General features: G+C 36.1%; 1 long non-coding RNA gene across 1 annotated transcript; it reads right to left on the reverse strand.

Moving 5' to 3' along the window:
• Positions 1-13,859: 13,859 nt before the first annotated feature.
• Positions 13,860-17,523, reverse strand: LOC127854124 (uncharacterized). Its single transcript, XR_008036930.1, has 3 exons — positions 16,916-17,523; positions 16,431-16,623; positions 13,860-13,913 (listed from the first exon to the last, which is right to left on the reverse strand). It is a non-coding gene; the product is annotated as an uncharacterized LOC127854124 (long non-coding RNA).
• Between the last annotated feature and the right edge of the window lie 2,932 nt (positions 17,524-20,455).

A 20,455-nucleotide genomic window follows, 5' to 3' on the forward strand; every position in this document is an offset into this window, starting at 1 on the left:
TAACATTGATTATTGTATCTGCAAGTAATAGTGTGAATACAGGTGTGTCATAACACAAAGGTTTAAATGTCGGACATATATCAGCAGATAATTTAAAAGCATCTTATATAGAAGCATTTGTAAAATATCAAGATCGCACTGTCTATGCACATGTTCTTGTTGGTTTGTACAAATTGTTCTGTATATTTCAAAATTAATTTTGCTACAATTAAAATATGAACTATCATTTAATAGTAATATGTTGTTAATTAAATCATTCAAATGTTATTAAATATCAATACATAAACAAAGACATTTTTTTCAATGGTTCATAATTATTTATTTAAAACGCTTTAATAACCTGAGCACTTTTGCCAGGTGATATCTTATGTAAACAACGCGAGTTTACATTGAATATTAACACCGATAGATTCATGATTAATTGTCAGCTGATTCTCGCTTAAACGTCGGTGTTTCAACGATACAAATAATATCTCGCCTATATCCCACAATGTAATTATATTTGTAAAAATGAAAGTGGATGGTTTCTTTATAAATTACGGTGGTATACATGGGACATAGAAAATATTGAGACAGGATGGACCCGTATTTGTTTATCTGGTAGTCGGTTAAATAGCAAACAAAAGCTTATATGGACATATATGTTAACTCGTAACAATACAAAGCGACGTAGCTGTTATCAGTCGCAATTGGCTATGTTTAATTAACAAATATGTTCACACAAATGTTTGATACCATGCTTGTTTAACGAAACATACACGCGTCCTTTCATAACACTATTAAAAAATCACATTTCACTTTGAATGAAATCCACAGATTAACTTGTTGCAATTTACTTGAATGTTATACTGTAATATAAGCACTATTGATTGACAGCGTTATATACATCGAGAGCAAATGTAATTTAAGGAATGCTGAATTACATTTACTGATGGTGTGTTTGTGTGTATGTGTGTTTGTGTGTGTGTGCGTATGTGCGTGCGTGCGTGCGCGCGCGTGCGTGCGTGGTAACCCGAAAGATTTTAAGGTATTTATAACAGCTAAATTGAAAACGTAATGAAACAGACTATGAATTACAGACATTAAATAACAAGCATATGTTTGAAATGGAATCATGGAATCTGAAGTGGTCATACATGGTCACAAAATGTATCATTGAAGACACAAATAAGACATCAAATAACTTTACACAAAAGGTTCTTTTTTAGGAAGGTTTTAAAATATTATTTGAAAATGACCTTGTGGATACGGTGTTTGTAATTAGGCCAGTTCAAACATAACCATGTAAAGAGTTCGCCAATCATGATTTTGATGGTATTGTTTAATTATAAAAAGTATATTGTCATAAAATATTAACTGGATGTGCAATCAAGTATTGTACACGACTTGCACTGATATCAAGGCACCGATATACGTTTGGCTGTTCTAACAATAGGAATGAAATTTCAGAAACATTATCGGGAGAAACATGTGTGTTACCATTCGCTTGTGTTTGATGTAATAAAGGTGACGAATTATCTAAACAATACTGGAACATACATACACCACGACATTAACCAATACAATTATTAAAGTTTGTAAAGGTGTTGCCACCGCCTTAGAAGGGTGAATGTAAAGCACTGTGGGTTAAGACCGGCTTAAAAGTATACTGAGCCTCACACCGAACCATAAAATAATCATTTAAAAGGGAAAGTACACGGTGAGCAACATTTAATTTTATTCGACCGACTCAATTAAATCCAAGTCACATTAAATGTAAACACGCATTGCTTGCAAAAAGTGGAGCTACTCTGCAAACATTTAGGAGATTGTTTTCAAAGTCAAATATATTTACTAGTTTTGGAAAAGTGTATTCAAGTCTGTTAAGCTTAAGTAATTATCTTGAAACTGTGTGTTTTACAAAACTACTCTTTGAACATTTAGTGGTTTGTGAACACTGTGGATTTGTTAACCCAATTCGAGCCTAAACAATAGTGAATAATGTTACTTCTTTCTAAATTAAATTAATTATGTGAATCTGTTCATGAAATATACTCACTTTGTTAAAATCCTTCAAATAAGCTATAAAACGTGTTAACGTCTTCATTGATTGTTTTGATAAACTACACAATAAGACTGGACATTTAAACATTGTTAACTTCAAGCATGAACATTATTGGAATACATGAACACACTTGCATACAATACATTGAATAATTTAATTTCAACAACAAAAATAACTAAGTCGGGTAAAACAATGTCAATGTCACATAATACGGCCGTTGATAAAGTATAACAGAACAGCCTACCCACGTGCAAGCGACATTGTTGTAAAACATAACGACACAATAATGAATAATGAATAGAAACTTATGAAACAGACGGCCTGAAACCGAAAAGCATTTACATTTTCTCTCGTCCCTCAGACAAAGCATGAACTTTGACAATGACAAAATCGAAACACATTTTAAACATTGCAGCAACGTTATGTATATTTGAAAATTAACAAAATATGAAAATATACAGGCATCACATAAATATAGAGAATAACCAGTTACTGCCTGATCTTTTTGTAATATATCAGGCAAGGCTCAGAATAATATAACGGCGAGGCCTGCCTGTTTTTCTGTTATCATACCTCTACGTCCCAGATTTAAAAGAAATAATGAAAAAAATCGCTTAAAATCTGCAGTTTTACAGGGCTCGAAATTAACACTCGCACACTCGCAAAATGCGAGTGAAAAATATTGATTGCGAGCTAAGTTTTAAGCCACTAGTATTTTTTTGCGAGTAATGAAATAGTGGGGAAAAAACTAGTAATATAAATGCACTTGACGTCATGAACGCTAAACCGTAGGTCAATTTATAGAACGTCTGAATACCTGTATGCGGAAGTACAGGTACAGGAAGTACATCGTTACTAACGAGTGCCGATGAGGAAGACATGATCTTTATATGGACGCATGCGGAAGTCCCCTGGTATACTTATAGTACAGATACGCGGATAGTATTGGAACAAAGAACGTGAAACAGTTGACTATTCACATTTGCTCATTGAACTTGAACCGACATGGCATCGAAGCCAAACATAATTAGTTTCTATTTGCCTGCAGACGGAAATAAAAATACGAAAGATAAAGTAAAGTTAACCGTTGATTTGTATTTTGGTGACGTCGCACTCAACACACGATATCATAGCTGATTTTTTGCAATATTTGAAAACCCATTACAAATATGCCGAACTGACACTTACACTTTGTTTTCTGACTGAACACGACACACTTATATTTGAAAACAATACCCTTATGGTCCAAGGAACTGATATATTTGTATGATTGCAGAAATAAAATGTGTATGTTAAGTACTTTTTATTTTGTTTTCATAGTACTAAATTATTGTCCAAACGTTTGTATGTTTCCTGCAAAATTTGCGAGAATGTTTTTGATTTTGTGAGTTGGTATTAAAACAGCTCGCAATGTTTTGCAAGTAGAAAAAAAACGTTAATTTCGAGCCCTGTTTTAGCGGAAAAGCATATGACTTTTGTCGATTGACGTGTTAATAATGACGTCATGAGCACGCGTTTTTAATACAACACGTAGGGCTTAAAATAAAGTAACCGAATGAGTATTTAATTGGTAATAATAAATATACACGCTTCTGACCTGATATGAAACATGCCAGGCACCTTAGTATCAGACCGATACATGCGTAATTATATGATAACATGTTTCATTTGTAACCAGTCAATCATATCAGTTTTGTCCTAGGTAGAATTATCATTCCACACAATTGACTTCAGTCATTTCTCTGTTAATTCTTATAACATCAGTGGATTGTCTATTTACAGCTTCCTCCGGTGATGATACTTGTCCATCGTTACTAACGAGTGCCGATGAGGAAGACATGATCTTTATATGGACGCATGTGTTTTCATGGTTTCTCGCAACAGACTCATCCGAACTTGGCCACGTCTATAAAGTAAAATGAACATGTATTGCACTACGTAAATACGGATATGATTTGTTTTGTGTTTTACCATACCAAAGTCATATTTGGAATTATTAGGTGTATGCACTTTAGCAACTGTTAATAAGATGTTATCGAGGAATGCGTTGCAATTTCTCGAAATCTGTTTTTTTTTTGTGGAATCAACATTCCGGTGCTTTTTATTTAGAATTATGGCTAATATTCGGGAATCGACCTGTTCTCGTTTGGCTCTTAAAATCTTGCAATTAAAACTTGAAATGAATTATGTTCATGGTATTGTGTGTAAAAGCAAGTCTCGTAAACTTATCAATCGTAAATGTTAACGTAAGCGTTCCAATTACTGGGAACCTGTTTGTTTGTTTTTCATAAGAATCTCTAAATTTCATCATGCACAAAATATATTGTTAACCAAGTTATATCCTTACTTATATTATATAAATATATATTATAACCGGATACGAACATGCCAGCGGTACTTAACCTTGAACCTGATTTTACGCGGTATGTGTAGTGATAAGTGCGATTAAACGAAAACATCCGGAATGTGACATCTGGTTTTGTAGGATAGTGTAAATCCGATCACTAGAAGCAAATCCCCACTTTTGTGCAGACATGTTCATATGACATAAGATAACGTTTCGGTAGCGGAGTTGTGTTAAAATAACCTGGACATTATGCTTATTATTTATCCTGTATTTGAGTAGTTCAATTTAAAACCTTATGTTAAAGTATTAATACCCATGTTAACTGCTATGCATTGCTAAAATATGTATATACTTGCTTTAAACACAGAACATTTCATTGTGCAGCGTCACTTCTTATTCAACATGTCTCACTTTTTAATGGGCAATTTTGGAGAGAGCACATTCTGGATTGAAACATATACGATTGAAACAATGAAATCCGGTTGTGTTAGTTCTATTGAAATAAACCATACCGGCAAATGCCGTCTGTCGGACCGTATTTGGTACAAAAACGAATATGTACAAGTTTGTACCATATTCGGCCGAATATGGTACAACTGTCTAATTGTACCATATACGTATCTGCAGTTTTGGGGTAAAATGCCTGACCGAATATGGTACAAACTTGTACCATATTCGGATGAAAAATGTACCACATTCGTTCCGAATATGATACACACTCATCATCGTAATCATCATCATCATCATCATCGTTATCTCATCATCATCATCATCATCATCATCGTTATCTCATCATCATCATCATCATCATCATCATCATCACATCAATTATCAACACCCCAATGATCATCATCGTTGTTATCTTTACCAACACCACCATCATCATCACCATCAAAACCAACATCATCATATCCATTATCATGATCGTAATGGTGATCACAAAAGTTTTTTTTTTTATGATAATGACAGCGATGTTTTCGGTCGATAATGAGGATGTTGTGATGATGATGACGACGATGAGAATATCATCATCATCATCGGCCAATAAACATCGCCATCATCATCATCACAAATATTTTGTTATCATCATCATCATTATCATCATCGTCGGCCGATAAACATCGCCGTCATCATCATCTAAAAACTTATCATCATCATTATAACCATCATCATCGTCCGATAAACATCGCTGTCATCATCATCCCAAAACGTTTGTTATCATCATCATCATTATCATCATCATCATCATCATCATCACCACAATCATCAAACCCCAATCATCATAACCACTGTCATCATCATCACCACCACCATCATCATCACAATTTTTTTACCATCATCATCATCACAAATGTTTTGTCATCATCATCATCACATATTCATTTTACATTTTGTATTTTATAATTTGTTTCATTCAAGAGATTCAACAAACTTGTACTTTTTTCATTTATTGGTATACTGACAGGATTTTTCAAAGTAATATTGAAGAACATAGAACAGCATTTAAATTTTAATCCAACTGTAGCATTTTGACAAGACATAATATACATATATACATTCATTTTAGTAGCAGCCAAAATATCCCAAATGTGCTTCGTAAAAAGTTACCAGTAAATGAGCAAATGACAACAAATTTCCGGTAGAAGAACATAATCATCAATCACAAAAATAACATAACAGGTTTCCAAACACCGATATACATGTATATTTCACCTGTAATGTCTGTACATGACATCTATGATATCATACCAACCGATTCCACTAACACGCAAACGCAGCCATGCGTTTGCCCATTTTGGCCCCTTGATGATTTCTTTTATTGCCGAAATAAGACCGCTGTTTCTGCCCGCTCTTGTTAATAGGAAACGAACGCTAACAGGATTTCTGTTACTAGTATCTAGTCCAATATCCGGCCGAATGTAAATTCTAGGTGTTTGCAAACTCATTGACCTTATTAAATCTCTAAAGGGTTTGCCGACCATCGCCAACACAAACTGGATTGACGGGTTTGATTGTATGCAGAACTTAAAAATTTCAACTTGAATGTGAAGTGGTAACATCAGAAATGGAAAAGTCGTTCGCTTCTGTGCCCTCCTATTGTTTATCATATCTTGAAGCTCTTTCAGGGCTGAACACACAGAGACGTCACCGTTGTCGCCAGAGTCACCGTTGTCGCCGGAGTCACCGTTGTCGCCAGACGCAGCGTTGTCGCCGGAGTCACCGTTGTCGCCGGAGTCACCGTTGTCGCTGGAGTCACCGTTGTCGCCGGAGTCACCGTTGTCGCAAGAGTCACCGTTGTCGCCAGACGCAGCGTTGTCGCCAGATGCAGTGTTGTCGCCAGACGCAGCGTTGTCGCCGGAGTCACCGTTGTCGCCAGACGCAGCGTTGTCGCCGGAGTCACCGTTGTCGCCGGAGTCACCGTTGTCGCTGGAGTCACCGTTGTCGCCGGAGTCACCGTTGTCGCAAGAGTCACCGTTGTCGCCAGACGCAGCGTTGTCGCCAGATGCAGTGTTGTCGCCAGACGCAGCGGTGTCGCCGGAGTCACCGTTGTCGCCAGAGTCACCGTTGTCGCCAGACGCAGCGTTGTCGCCTGACGCAGCGTTGTCGCCAGACGCAGCGCTGTCGCCAGAGTCACCGTTGTCATACGACTGTTCTAAGCGTGATATTATGTCCTTGTACACGCGTTGATTGATACGGATACTAACGTAATGCATGCCAAATCCTTCTGGGAAATACCCCAATGCAATTGTTCCAACATCACCATCGAACTTTCCATCTGCTGACACAATTGATGAGTGTTCTAGTCCTCGGGTAGAAACTACCAGGCACTGCAAATTATATTCTCTCATAAGTGCAATGAGCGTGAGGTTGTCGCCGTATGTCCCATTCTTAGACATATTCTTAACGTATTCATCAAATGTTTCATCATAGACAAAAGTTTCATAGAAATATCTGTTTTCTACAATGTGATGGACTGCTTCCTTACGTAAAGCATCTACGTCTTTGTATATACCAATTTTACCAAGTTGATGCGATATAGCAGCAAATTGACAATTTCCATCCGGATTTGGGTCCATGGCAATATTCACCCCATCCAACAACTGCAGATTTTCATGGTGTGTTTAAACATGATAGTACTTAGTTCTGTGATTTTGTTTCTCTGAGCGGTTCTGTTTTAATGAATGTTTTTTAATTTTTCGTTGTTTCTCTAACGCAACAGTTAGGCTAGTCATGTTTTCGACCCCAACCGATTTGCTTACGAATCCAAGTTCGGGTTTGTTCGGTACTTGAAATGACACGATATAAACACCATTTCGTTTTACTTTTTCTACCTTGCCTTCGATAACATATCTTTTGGTTGGCACCCTGGATTTTCGAAAGGGATAGCGAATTAATACTGTCTCTCCTACTTTGTACTTGCTTGGGGAAGTTGCGTTTTTCAACAGCGACCTGTAAGCCTTTTTATTTGCTCGCCGTATGGTTTTCTTTATTTCACGAGAACTATGACGTTCTTTGGTAAAAACATGACTTCTTCCGTAGTAGGCTTCAAAGGGCGTGAGACCCCCAAGAATTCGTTTGAAACTTGTGTTTATGGCATAGGCTAAATCTTGAAGCCCTTCGACCCAGTTAAATCCACGTTTACTTTTTGTTGCAAATAGAATCTTGGCCTTTATAACACTGTTTGACCTTTCACACTTGCCCTGTGATTGAGGATGATACGGCCTACTATTGATCATTTTGATGTTGTACTTGTTCAACAAAAGTTTCATACTAGGGCCTTTAAATTCCAGTCCGTTGTCACATTGGATGATGTCAGGGGCAAGGTTAACCATCAACACGTCCTCTAATGCCTTTGCAACTTCACGCGAACTCTTCGTTTTCAGGGGTTTTGGCATAACGTACCTAGAATAAACGTCCACGACTTGTAGAATATAACTGTATGTGGACCCCTTGTAGCTAACACTTTGATTTTTCATGTTAATTATGTCAATCTGCCATCTTTTGCCTGGTTCCTCTTCTGTAATTGTCTTTGGCTTTGGCTTGTTTGTAAATCTCGGATACTTCTCATGGTAATACTTGCTATTGTACAGTATTTCAAGGATAGCTTGTTCCGAGAACCCCGTGTAATTTACTTTCAGTTTGTTGTAAATAACCCTTGCTCCACATCCTTTGTTTTCCATGAACATCTTCTCAACAAATCTAGGAAGATCTTCTTTCACAAGGACTTGCTTTCCGCCACACAATAAAGAACCCCGGTCACCAAGCTCGAAGTCCTTACGTTTTCTAATCATGGCCAAACAATTATTCTCTTCAGGTGTCCGTTTCTTCACAGGGACATCGAACGATCCGTTTAAACATCTGACAATAATGTCGTACTTCGACCTGGGCAAGCACCCTAATTGCTTCCTTTTTCTCCTAATTGCTTCCTTCATCTGAAATAATATAATAAGTTATTATACATTTATACTTCATTAGTTAATAGAGCTTGTATTGAACACCGCGTGTCGAAAACGAATGTCTCACGACATGAGCTGAGCTAAAATCACTCGTCTGATAGCTCCGCTAAAATTTACAATCCGAACTTCCGGGCAATATGCGCAATGAAAGTAGCAAGTACTTCATGTAAAGTTTCATTGAAATCCAACCGAATTCAAATTCAGGGGAAAAATAGCGGGCAAACTTATGGCGGTCCTCGGACAAACGGTCTGTAGAAACCAATGCTACGTGGATGGAAGGGATATAAAGAAGGGGCCCTGGGGGCCTAGGTCGCTCACCAGAAGTCACGACTAGGCAGGGTTCGAAGGTCAAAGACCTATAAACTCCATAAAATTTAAAATGTTCAAATCTACAGATTACAGGAGCTCGATCTGATTTTGGTGGAAAATACACTTTCGAAAAAATGACTGTAGCTTAAATATTTTAGCAGTTTAGGAGTTACGCACCCGGAAGGAATGCCACGGACAATTGGATAGACGGACGGACAACTGCAAATGCACTCTGAGGGGGGGGGGCATAAAACATAAAAATCAATGCATGTTAAAACATCAATGCATATTAAGACAACTGAAAATTAAAATTATGTACAGTACTTACTGTCAAGAATTCTTTTGAAGTTTGAAGAAAGTTTGGATTTCAATTCTTTCTAGTCGAAAATCACAACTTTTCTTGCCGACCGCCAAGTCAAATATGGTTACTGACTTCTGAGTAAGACTCGTGTGCAAAATTCCCGCCTTTTTAAAGCGGCACGTTATCAAAGAAAAAATCGGAAACTTCAAAGCTTTGTCGGCTTCTCAGCAATATGACGTCGGAACGACAAATCAACTTTACAAAGTAATGTTTAGGAATACAGTCACACCTGTCTAAAGCAGCCAGTCAAACATCCTTATTTTTGGAGAGATATATTCATTTAAAAGAGCTCAAAATCTCTTAAATCGGATTTTGGTGAAAATACACTTTCGAAAAAAAAAGTTTTAAAAATTTGAAAATTGCTATTAATGATCTCCACGAAAGTATCTGGCCCGCCCGGGAATCGAACCCAGGCCGCCTGCGTGCCAATCTGACGCGCAACCGACTGAGCTAAGGCCATAGCCCACAAGACTGTATGGGGCAACTGTGATTGGAAAAGAGAGAGAGGGGGAGAGGGGGAGGGAGGGAGGGAGAAAGAGAGAGAGAGAGAGAGAGAGAGGGAGGGAGGGAGCAAGAACATGAACAAGAGTCTAAAATGTGAAAGAGAGAGAGAGGGAGGGAGGGAGCAAAAACATGAACAAGAGGCTAAAATGGTATATCCTATGTAAACTTTATCATTAAATCTTATCAAAACTCTACATAGTGGTTACTCATTATAATGTTTTCGATACAAAATCAATATGAATTCTAACAACATAGGATCTATAAAAATTATGAACATTTACATCTGCTAAGATCTTACTTTATAACCAATTTTGTAGAATTTGCAATCATTTTAAGAAAAGAAAAAAACATGTAATAATTAAGAATGGTAGTTTTTCATACTATTTACATGTATTAATCTTTCCTCAACCCTTTACCAAACAATAACAAGATTTTAACAGTTAATGTGGGAAAAGGAATCATTCCTCAAACTGAGTAATTTCTCATTATCCCACTATGATTTCTACTCAAAGCAATTTATACTGAATATATTTTGACTTTTCATTTTAATTTTTTTCGCAGTCTCTTTGAATTCAAGAAACTCAAAAAAACAACCTAAGAGTTGAAAAATACAAATTTCCTTGAAGTTCTAGATCTAGTGACATGATTTAATGATGTATAAAAAAAATCCTCCCTTTCCTTCTTACTTTCTGTCTGACTGCTGTTGATGACGCAAAATTAAAAACGCAAGACATCCATGGCACCAAAGACTTACAAAATATTTCAATTTGTTTTCAATCCAGCCATCTAAAGTGTTCCTTTCATGTGCTTCCATCCAGATGAATGTTAGTGGTCCTTCCAAAGGTCATCCTTTGTTTTCCATAAAAATAATCCTTCCTTTGAAGTCTTTCCTATGTAATTGATCAATCCTTCTCATCCTTCCTTTGTAATGCATTACTTACAAATCAATGATTTGATAATCGTTCACTAAACTCAAGGTTGTTGGTACTCATTAGAATAGCACATTTATACAATTCTGAGGAGAAAATACATGGTGTTTTGATTAAAATTCAGAAAGTTATTTGAAATACTCCACACCCCTTACTAGAGCTATCTCCTTTGTTTGATAGACAGCTTTTCCATTCTTTCATGTTGATGTAAGAGATAAACCACATTTCTCCAGTCAAAGCTACCAACAATTGAAATAAATCAGTACCCTATAACCAAAAAATATGTGGCTTTCCCTCATTCCTTTCTGTCCATAAATATCCAAGAAATACATTGCTTTCGGAAATTTCCAAACATCCTTTACTTCCAAAATGTTAATCCTTTTTTCCTTCATGATTTTCAGAAACTGTTGATATTTATTATGATTATGAAGCATAATTATGCTCGTCCTTTTATGACTGTTTTACAGGTAAGACACATTTCTCCAGTAAAAGATGCCACCAATAGGTTTTAAGGTGCACCTTAAACCAAGAAATATATGGCTCCCTGCCATTCTAAATGTTTGTTCGAGTCCTTTCCATCCATTTCGCTCGGTTTCTATATCCTTGGATTACTTCTGCCTTGTACTGAGATGGTTTTAAACGGTCATGAAGGTCACAGTTAACGCACTAAGCACTAGATCTATTTGAATAACACTTCACACAGATGTTCCTTGGATTAAGTTCTTTGGATAATTTACAAGGTAATGAAGGTCACAGCAACCACTCTTAGCACTAAATCTATTTCAATGAAACTTCACTCAGGTGTTTCTTGGATTAATTTTGTTGCTATCTTCTATATTGCCAAAATTATGAGCAAGGTTAAATTTTTGGGACAAGCAGATACAATAACAGACATACACATAAAATAACAGACAGACACGCCAACAACAATATACTCATGATAATTTGATTAAAAAGCATATTTACCTTTAATGATGTCTTCAAAGTTTTACAAACAAACCAACAGTTCCTCAGCAGATGCATTGCCCATTTCAATTTCACCGAAGAAACAATAAAAATACATAAAGCTTTACACATGATTCAGATTATACTTATTTAATCCTTTACTGTACTAAATCAATGCCCATTAATTTTGTGATTGGTCCTATTTGAAAGCATAAGCTCAGCGACATAAATGACAAAATGAAAATATGCAATACAAGTTAAACTATTTGGTGGCTCGGGGCGTATTTCTTTTTAGCAAATAGCAAACCTGGATAGCTCTAACGGTATTTGTTTGCAAAGTCTGTTGAAACATTGACAACAATATTTGCCTCCATAGGATGACATATGCCCCCGATAATGAGTTATGAGCATTTTTTGAAACCTAAACACAAATTTCAAAACCTGAACGCGTTCCCTAAGTTGAATTCCAAAAATTGTGTGTGTATGGAAATGCCTTGTCCAGATGCACATGCATACCAAATGTGAATCTTACATTTGAAGCGACAAAGAAGTTATAAGCATTTTATTTTCGAAACTTAAATGAAAAGTGTGACGGACAGACTGACAGTGCGATCACTATATGCTCTCCTTCGGGGTCATAAAAATTGTAAGATAATCTGTCAGAATATGTATGTTAAAGCTTGCATTTAGTTAGATAAGAGATTTTTTTTTAAATTGAAATAATTTTTAACCTAATATTCTGATTCTCTATAAAAAATAACAAGAGAGCCTGAAAGGCCCAAGGTATCCCCCGCAACATATGCTTTGTTTGAGGATGGGTGCAAATTGGACGGATGAACATAATGATAGATGGACGGACGGAGGCCAATAACACAAAACTAAGACAAAGGAAGGTTCTTAAGCCTTCACAATTTATTTCATACCAAGTTTCAAAGAAATCCGCCAAAGCGCTTCCAAGATATGGCTCTGGACACAAAAATGCCTATAGTAAAAAGCATTTTTTCAAGATACAAAGGGCCATAAGTCTGTTTTTAACAGATGGTGTACAATGCCATTTTGCGTGCATCATCCTCTTATGCATATATATACTCATACGTAGTTTCAATGAAATCCGCCGAAGCACTTCCAAGATATGGCTCCGGACACAAAAGTGCCGGACGGACGGACAACGCCAAAACAATATCCCTCCGCCTCTGGCGGGGGATAATAATATTCTGTAGGTTATATTGTATGCACAAGTTTATTTTTTAAATAACCTTTTTTACAAATTTACATTCAATTTGCCTTGAAAAACTTCTGCTTACCAAAAATGGCCAATGTCTCGAATTGAACCCGACAAATTTAATTATTCCTTGCAATTTCCGAGCATTGAAGTGTCCATTTTGACGATTGTAGCATTTTTGTGTTTTTCATATAACTTCAATTGAAAAGCATGTGATAAACAATAATAAAACAAGCAATTTCCACCTTCTCACCAAAGTATTGATGAGTTTAAATTTTAAAGTACAAGATATCCTAAATGCAAACATGAAATGTGTTTGTTTGAAACGCTATGTCCCCTTTTGCGCCGCTTTGAAGCTATATATTTTACATTTGACCTTAAATGATGACCATGACCTTTCACCACTCAAAATGTGCAGCTCCATGAGATACGCATTCCTTCCAAATATCAAGTTGCTATCTTCAATATTGCAAAAGTTATGGCAAAATGTTAAAGTTGGAGCAAACCGACAGGCCAACAGACAGACAGGGCAAAAACCATATGCCCCCCACTATAGTGGTGGGGGACACAAAAATAATCTTATAGTGTTTAGCTTAATTTAATGTTGTAAAAGCCTCGGTTCGATATCAGAAGCCCCTGTTTAAAATCATGTTACCAACAGATACATGGGAATACAGAAACCTAGATTTATAATATAAAATGTTAATATACAGTGGAACAAACAAAACACAATCATCTTACCACATATGGCATCTTTTGAATAGCTTGACTCCTTGATGCGCATTCCACTCTGAACTGAAAGATTAAGCAAAAAAAGGTCAACGGCTAATATTATTGTTTTCATGATAACAGACAGGTATTTGCACATCAAACTGACATTCAGACATATATCGAGAAGGACAAATGTATACATCTTAGTGTTTTGTGGTATAGTATAATATTAGACAGTTAATTCATTTGTGTATGTGTAATAAGGAGGGTCATTTTCCTGACTTAAGTGTGTGTTTTCCTACTAAGGCTCTAACCAGTCAATTAGAGCCACCTAGTTACCAAGTTGACTGTCCCCCGGTAGACATCTATAATGCGGCATTGTTTAATGCAGACATGTGAACTGTAAATTGAACGCTTTCGATAAATACAGATTTAATATAAACTAGAAATGGCGCGGCAGAGGCCGACGCGTATCCCCACGCCGAATGTTTGACCTAGGTGTGCCCCAGGGTTGGTAATGGGGCCATGCATAGCTGAGATTGACCGTATTGTCATAAGAGAAGTTCATCATCAATTAGAAGTGAATTGGTGTAGAAATGAAGAAGTTATAGTAAAAGGCAATTTTGGGTGGGTGTGACATATGTGGGCAGGGCGCCCCAGGGTTGGTAATTGTGCCATGCATAGTTGAGATTGACCGTATTGTCATAAGAGAGGTTCAGTATCAATTTGAAGTGAATCGGTGTAGAAATGAAGAAATCATAGTAAAAGGCAATTTTGGGTGGGTGTGGTCTATGTGGGCGGGGCGCCCCAGGGTTGGTAATGGGGCCATGCATAGTTGAGATTGACTGTATTGTCATAAGAGAAGTTCAATATCAATTTGAAGTGAATCGGTGTAGAAATGAAGAAATTATAGTAAAGGCAATTTTGGGTGGGTGTGGTCTATGTGGGCGGGGCCCCAGGGTTGGTTATGGGGCCATGCATAGTTGAGATTGACCCTAATGTCATAAGAGAAGTTCAGTATCAATTTGAAGTGAATCCGTGTAGAAATGAAGAAATTATAGTAAAGGCAATTTTGGGTGGGTGTGGTCTATGTGGGCGGGGCCCCAGGGTTGGTTATGGGGCCATGCATAGTTGAGATTGACCCTAATGTCATAACAAAAGTTCAGTATCAATTTGAAGTGAATCCGTGTAGAAATGAAAAAATTATAGTAAATGGAAATTTTTGGTGGGTGTGGCCTATGTGGGCGGGGCGCCCCAGGGTTGGGAATGGGGCCATGCATGGTTGAGATTGACCGTATTGTCATAGGTGAGGTCCAGTATCAATTTGAAGTGAATCGGTGTAGAAATAAAGAAGTAAATGTAAAATAACCTAAAAAAATGAGTGATAATTTCTGACGCTGCCCCACCCCAACCCCTATAACTTTTGACCCAGGGGTCAGATCAAAATTCCAAATAGTGCAGGGTCGCACATATGCTCATAGCTACCATGTGTGTAAATTTCAAGGTTCTAGTGCTTTTAGTGTAGGAGGAGATAGTGGCCAGGACGGACGGACAGACGGACGGACGGACAGCGGAGATCACCACAATATCCCCACCTTTTTTTCAAAAAGCGTGGGGATAACAAATTAAACCTTATAATAAAAGAATGATAGTATGGTGGACAAACCAGTTATCGAACACCTAAGAAATTACGTTAAATTGCCTTAAAATTGAAACACTTAAAATGATAAAAAAACATTTTGTTTTAACAAATGACTAACAGTTCAATCATTGAATGATTTATCTGTAAAGTTTTCCAGCAAACTACCTTCAAGAATTCATAACAATGATTCGCTGATTATTGTCACCTCTAGCAGACAAAACAAAATGGCGGCCGATGTAAACATGACCTATTACCCGACACTTCATAAACAGTGCAAACACTACTCCAGTATAAACAAAGTCACATGACTATCACATGACCCGGACTCGGCGAAATAATCTGCGTCTGCTGCAATCAAAATTGCAAACAGAAATATGCTTTTTGGTGTGTAAATGCATGTTTTGATAAATGCATTCAAAAAGTTACAGCAAAAAACACACAAAACAGTGTAAATAACAATAAATGCATTCCTTTTACCTGTTTTTGGCGCATTTGTTTGAAGCTAAGTAGGCAAGTAGGTCATGGACTTAATGTGCGACCATTTGTTAATCAATGTGATGTCATGCACTTTTGCGCATGTGCATACAGAACCAAAACATAGCTGTTCGATAACAGGTACTTACACGATAAGTTCACTATGCTGAACGAAAAAACAAAAACTTACAAGCTCGCTTTTTGTTTTTTCATTTAGTTTCATCGTAAAAAATTCCAAATAATGAAATCTAAACTCGCATTTTAACTGGCCAGACTTGTCAACAACTGCATTTGTGTTAACTTCCGCCGTATAAAATGAGCCAATTATTGTGACAATTAAATATTTCAAAGATTAAGGAATGTATAATATTCTAAGAGAGCACCGAAAAGTTATAAAACAAAACAGAAGAACGATCTCAATGTGATTTATACCCATTCAATTTCTGACTGTTTACCTGTGAATCAAATGCTTTGAAAAAATTTACCTGAATGTACCCCACTGTAAGTGAAAAAAGCCCATCCATAGCTTGGCATCCTCGACATTTCCTCCCTGCTCTATGCACTGGTGGCAAGCTGAAACCTTCAATTCCTCGTAAGTTTGGTAGTCTTTATCCCACTGGCGATCCTTCTCCTTGACATGTCTGTGAGGCTAACTTTTCCATGACCATCCTGTAAAAACTTTGGAAAAATGATGGAGCTAAAATAAGTAATCAGGGTTTTACAATCATGTCAAATTTAAGGGTCCCTAGGACTCTTCAGTAAATAATTTTCAGGGGTCCTGTCAATAAAAATGGAAGTCCCAATATAACTTATTGGTAGAAACTTGCACTTGTTTGACTGATTCCACATATTTTGAACTCGTTTGATAAACTGCTCGTAGGTCACCTTGTTTTCATATTTTTGCAGACGCAGCGACTATTTAAATTCATGTCATTTGAGTTACAAGCGGCAAAAGTATTAAAGTTCTTACATTTAATACATGTACCAAGCTGGAAGGCTGGACGCACCGTTCTTAACCAGAATACTTGAAGATACGAGATCCTAACGCTGAGAACTTCTAGAGACAACTGAAACGACTGCACAAATGTTTTGCTTTCATCATCAAATGTACTACACCTCACAGTTCTGGGTTACACACCACTTAACTATTTACCACAGTATGCTTAATATGCTGGCTGTATCAAAGTTAATTAGTCAAAACTCAAAAGTATAGTAAACGATTGTTTACGTAAACAATAGCCGTAATCTATCACACACCTATAAAATAAAAGATTGTATATATTTTTATAGTTTAATCTTGCTTGCCAGATAATAAGGTATAAAAACCTCAATAAGCTTTTCTTTCATAACGACATAAATAGCTCACATTTACACAATCTAAATTTGGGACTTGAGAAACATATTTTATTTCCAAAATAATAAAAAACTACAAAATATACATAGCAATACAACTTTTTTGAAGAAAGGGTAGGACCCTAAGTTCTTACAACATTCAAAGTGGGCTTTTACGGTGTGTTATTTACATTACATGTTCGTGACGACAGCGTGATTTTGTAAAGCTCTATGTTACAAGGTCAAAAGTACGTGCTGGCTAGCACGGCTATCTGAGCATTAGGGGTTCAGCTTCTGGGTGCGGATCATCAAGGGGTTCAATTGTAATATATTTCCTCAAAAGCATCACGTCTAATGTTCTATAATTATACATACATAAATAATAGCACGGTGTAGATGCATATCGGTCGCCTCTGTGTCAAAATGCTGCCTCTGTTACTCTCTGTTCTTAAACAATAATATAGATGATGGAAATTCACAAAACAGGTAAGAACATCAAAATTAAAACCCATAAACACATTTGTGCATAAAAAGAGATAGTCCATGAGTTGAAGCATATATCCTGCTAGAGGTTCACAGTATTCCGCAGGTCCAAACACTTATCACAAACTCTATCGAAGATGAAAGGATCTTGAGGATGGTGGAACAAACGTGCTGTCATTCCACTTTAATGACTTTTTAACATAGATTTTCTCTAATATGTCAAATATCTAATGTCATTGATATCATCTTTATGATCAAATCCTTACGTTCAATGAACGCTATATAGTAATTCTCATCAATTTTATTAAAACATGCCTTTTTTCGCTTCTGTTGTGGCACGTTAAGCCTCTTGATCAGCTCACTTTTCTGGCACGGGAAGCCTACTAGTTGTCGATTGACACTGGTATGGGAACACTCTTCATTAATACATTACATTCAAGGCCATATAGCCGTTCCTCGCAACAATGGGAATGGTGTACTTTAAGCATGCCAATGATTAAATGAATACATTTATCACGAAATAAATTAATTAAAACTTATCAGAGAGGCAGCATTGCGTCAGAGAGGCCACCAATATGCATCTTCACTGTGAAAAGGAACAGTGAAAGACAATATAAAAAACAATTACAGTCTGGCATCATAACGGATCAATGACAAAATACATGTAACTATAGACGAGTTAACGCGTGACGTCACACGCACCTGCAAAGTTTAGACTCCGCCCACTGGTTGGCAAAAAGAGGTGGAATTCTTATAAGCGCATATAGAGAAGGTTGACATTATCATCGTTTTTATTGATACTCATGAACTGTATCAAATATAATTTTACTATTTATGTCTGAATAAAACATAAGCATGCGTGGAAATTCATTTTTGGAACGATTATATTGTTGTTATTATTTGTGTTTACTAAAAACGAGCTATGGAGTGGAAAGTACACTATCTACGAGCTCGTTATGTGGTTACCACAAAAATCTCTACTAAACGCATCTTCACGTCCATTTTAGATACAAAATTTCAAAAATGGAAATTCTTTTAGAATAAATTAAATTTAATGAAAAAACACAAATAAGGATGAAAACAAACATCAAATAGATCGCTTTTTGTACGCAACATATAGTAACTGATTTTAATCTTAATATATCTGTACAGACTTACCTTGTTACACAACAAATAAATTAATAAATCTCATTGTTTTATTTAATTGTGCACACCAATTTTGACACTATTATCTCGTTATGATCGGAGACTGCCCAGACAATTACACAGAAAACATGCCGGTGTCATAAACATAGTGACCAATACTTTAATTGGGTCCCTGCATAGACCACATGTGGCAGACTTTATGATACCTCCATGCCATTTCTTGGCATATTGAGCAGTCATATTGAGCAAGCCAAATATTAAAGCCAAAATACGTAACATTTGCTTTAATAAATAATTTAACATATTAAAAAAAGAAGATATTTGTCTGAAACGGATTAACAAGAACATGCGTATTTATATGTAAGCCAGTTTAATCATAATAATACAGTGCTTTATAACTTTAAATTTAAAATATTGTTCAATATTACTGCTACACAATTGATGTATTTACCGCGGGTACCGGCAAATGTAAACTCGTCAATTTAGTGTAAAGATTGTACGTTCTTGCATTGCACGTAACACCATCATGAAACCAAGCAATCACAATGGATAAACAATATTTGTGTAAAATAAATTAAATTAATATATATATTTATCATAAAATGCTAGATTGTTAAATGTATCACTCCTTATTACTTGTTAAGAGATTTCAATATACATGCAAAGACAGTTCAATTTGTACAAGATGCAGGTTTTATTTTCATTTGTATATTAAAATTTATTAATATTGTAATTCAATGGAAACGAAACGAAAATTCATTCTATGGAAAAGAAAATTACCACAACATTTAACGATTGTAATGTATTCCGTTTTTAATGGCTTTGTTTTATAATTGATCAAATGCGCCTCTTATAATACACTTTCGATCGCTGATGAGCAATAAAAATATCCACACCGTTTATAGTTATAATCAAATTAATATATGTTTTATAAGTTTTTAAATATCATTTTTTAAAGTCTTACTATAAAAAGAATACGGCTAATTTATTGTTTTGTTGTGTGGTATTGTCAGTATTTAGTCTTCCGACCACGTTTACTCTGATGCTAATAACTAATTTGTATTTTTATAAAGAGGAAATTATACATATGATGATACATTTATTTATTGGTACTAAATATGATATATTTGCACTATTGTATAAGAGTTGTAATGTTTATTTCGGATTTTTTATCGTTTAATTGACTAAACAAAAGCCCTTTATACATGTTTTACGTTACTGTAACCAGTGTTTTTGCCAACCAGTCAGTGCGCATGCGCGAAAAATCCCGAATGTAAACAATAACAATTAACTCGTCTATTGGACATGATTACCTATGCGAGTATAAATGTGCATGCATTAAAAATTGTTGTTTTTTTCATGGGCAATAATTGAATGGCTTTGCTATTGTTTACGTTTAGGCGGAAGTGGTTTTAAAACAGGACAACAACCACTATAATGCTAAACAATCTATACAAAATTAAGTAAACTAAGGAAACCTTTGACAGAATGCTTTCATATTCTTAACATTCCACACCGAGTAATAACGCATTTATTGAAAACAATTGAC

This window comes from Dreissena polymorpha, chromosome 12 (genome assembly GCF_020536995.1).
Source record: "Dreissena polymorpha isolate Duluth1 chromosome 12, UMN_Dpol_1.0, whole genome shotgun sequence".
In the NCBI taxonomy this organism is placed as follows: domain Eukaryota; kingdom Metazoa; phylum Mollusca; class Bivalvia; order Myida; family Dreissenidae; genus Dreissena; species Dreissena polymorpha.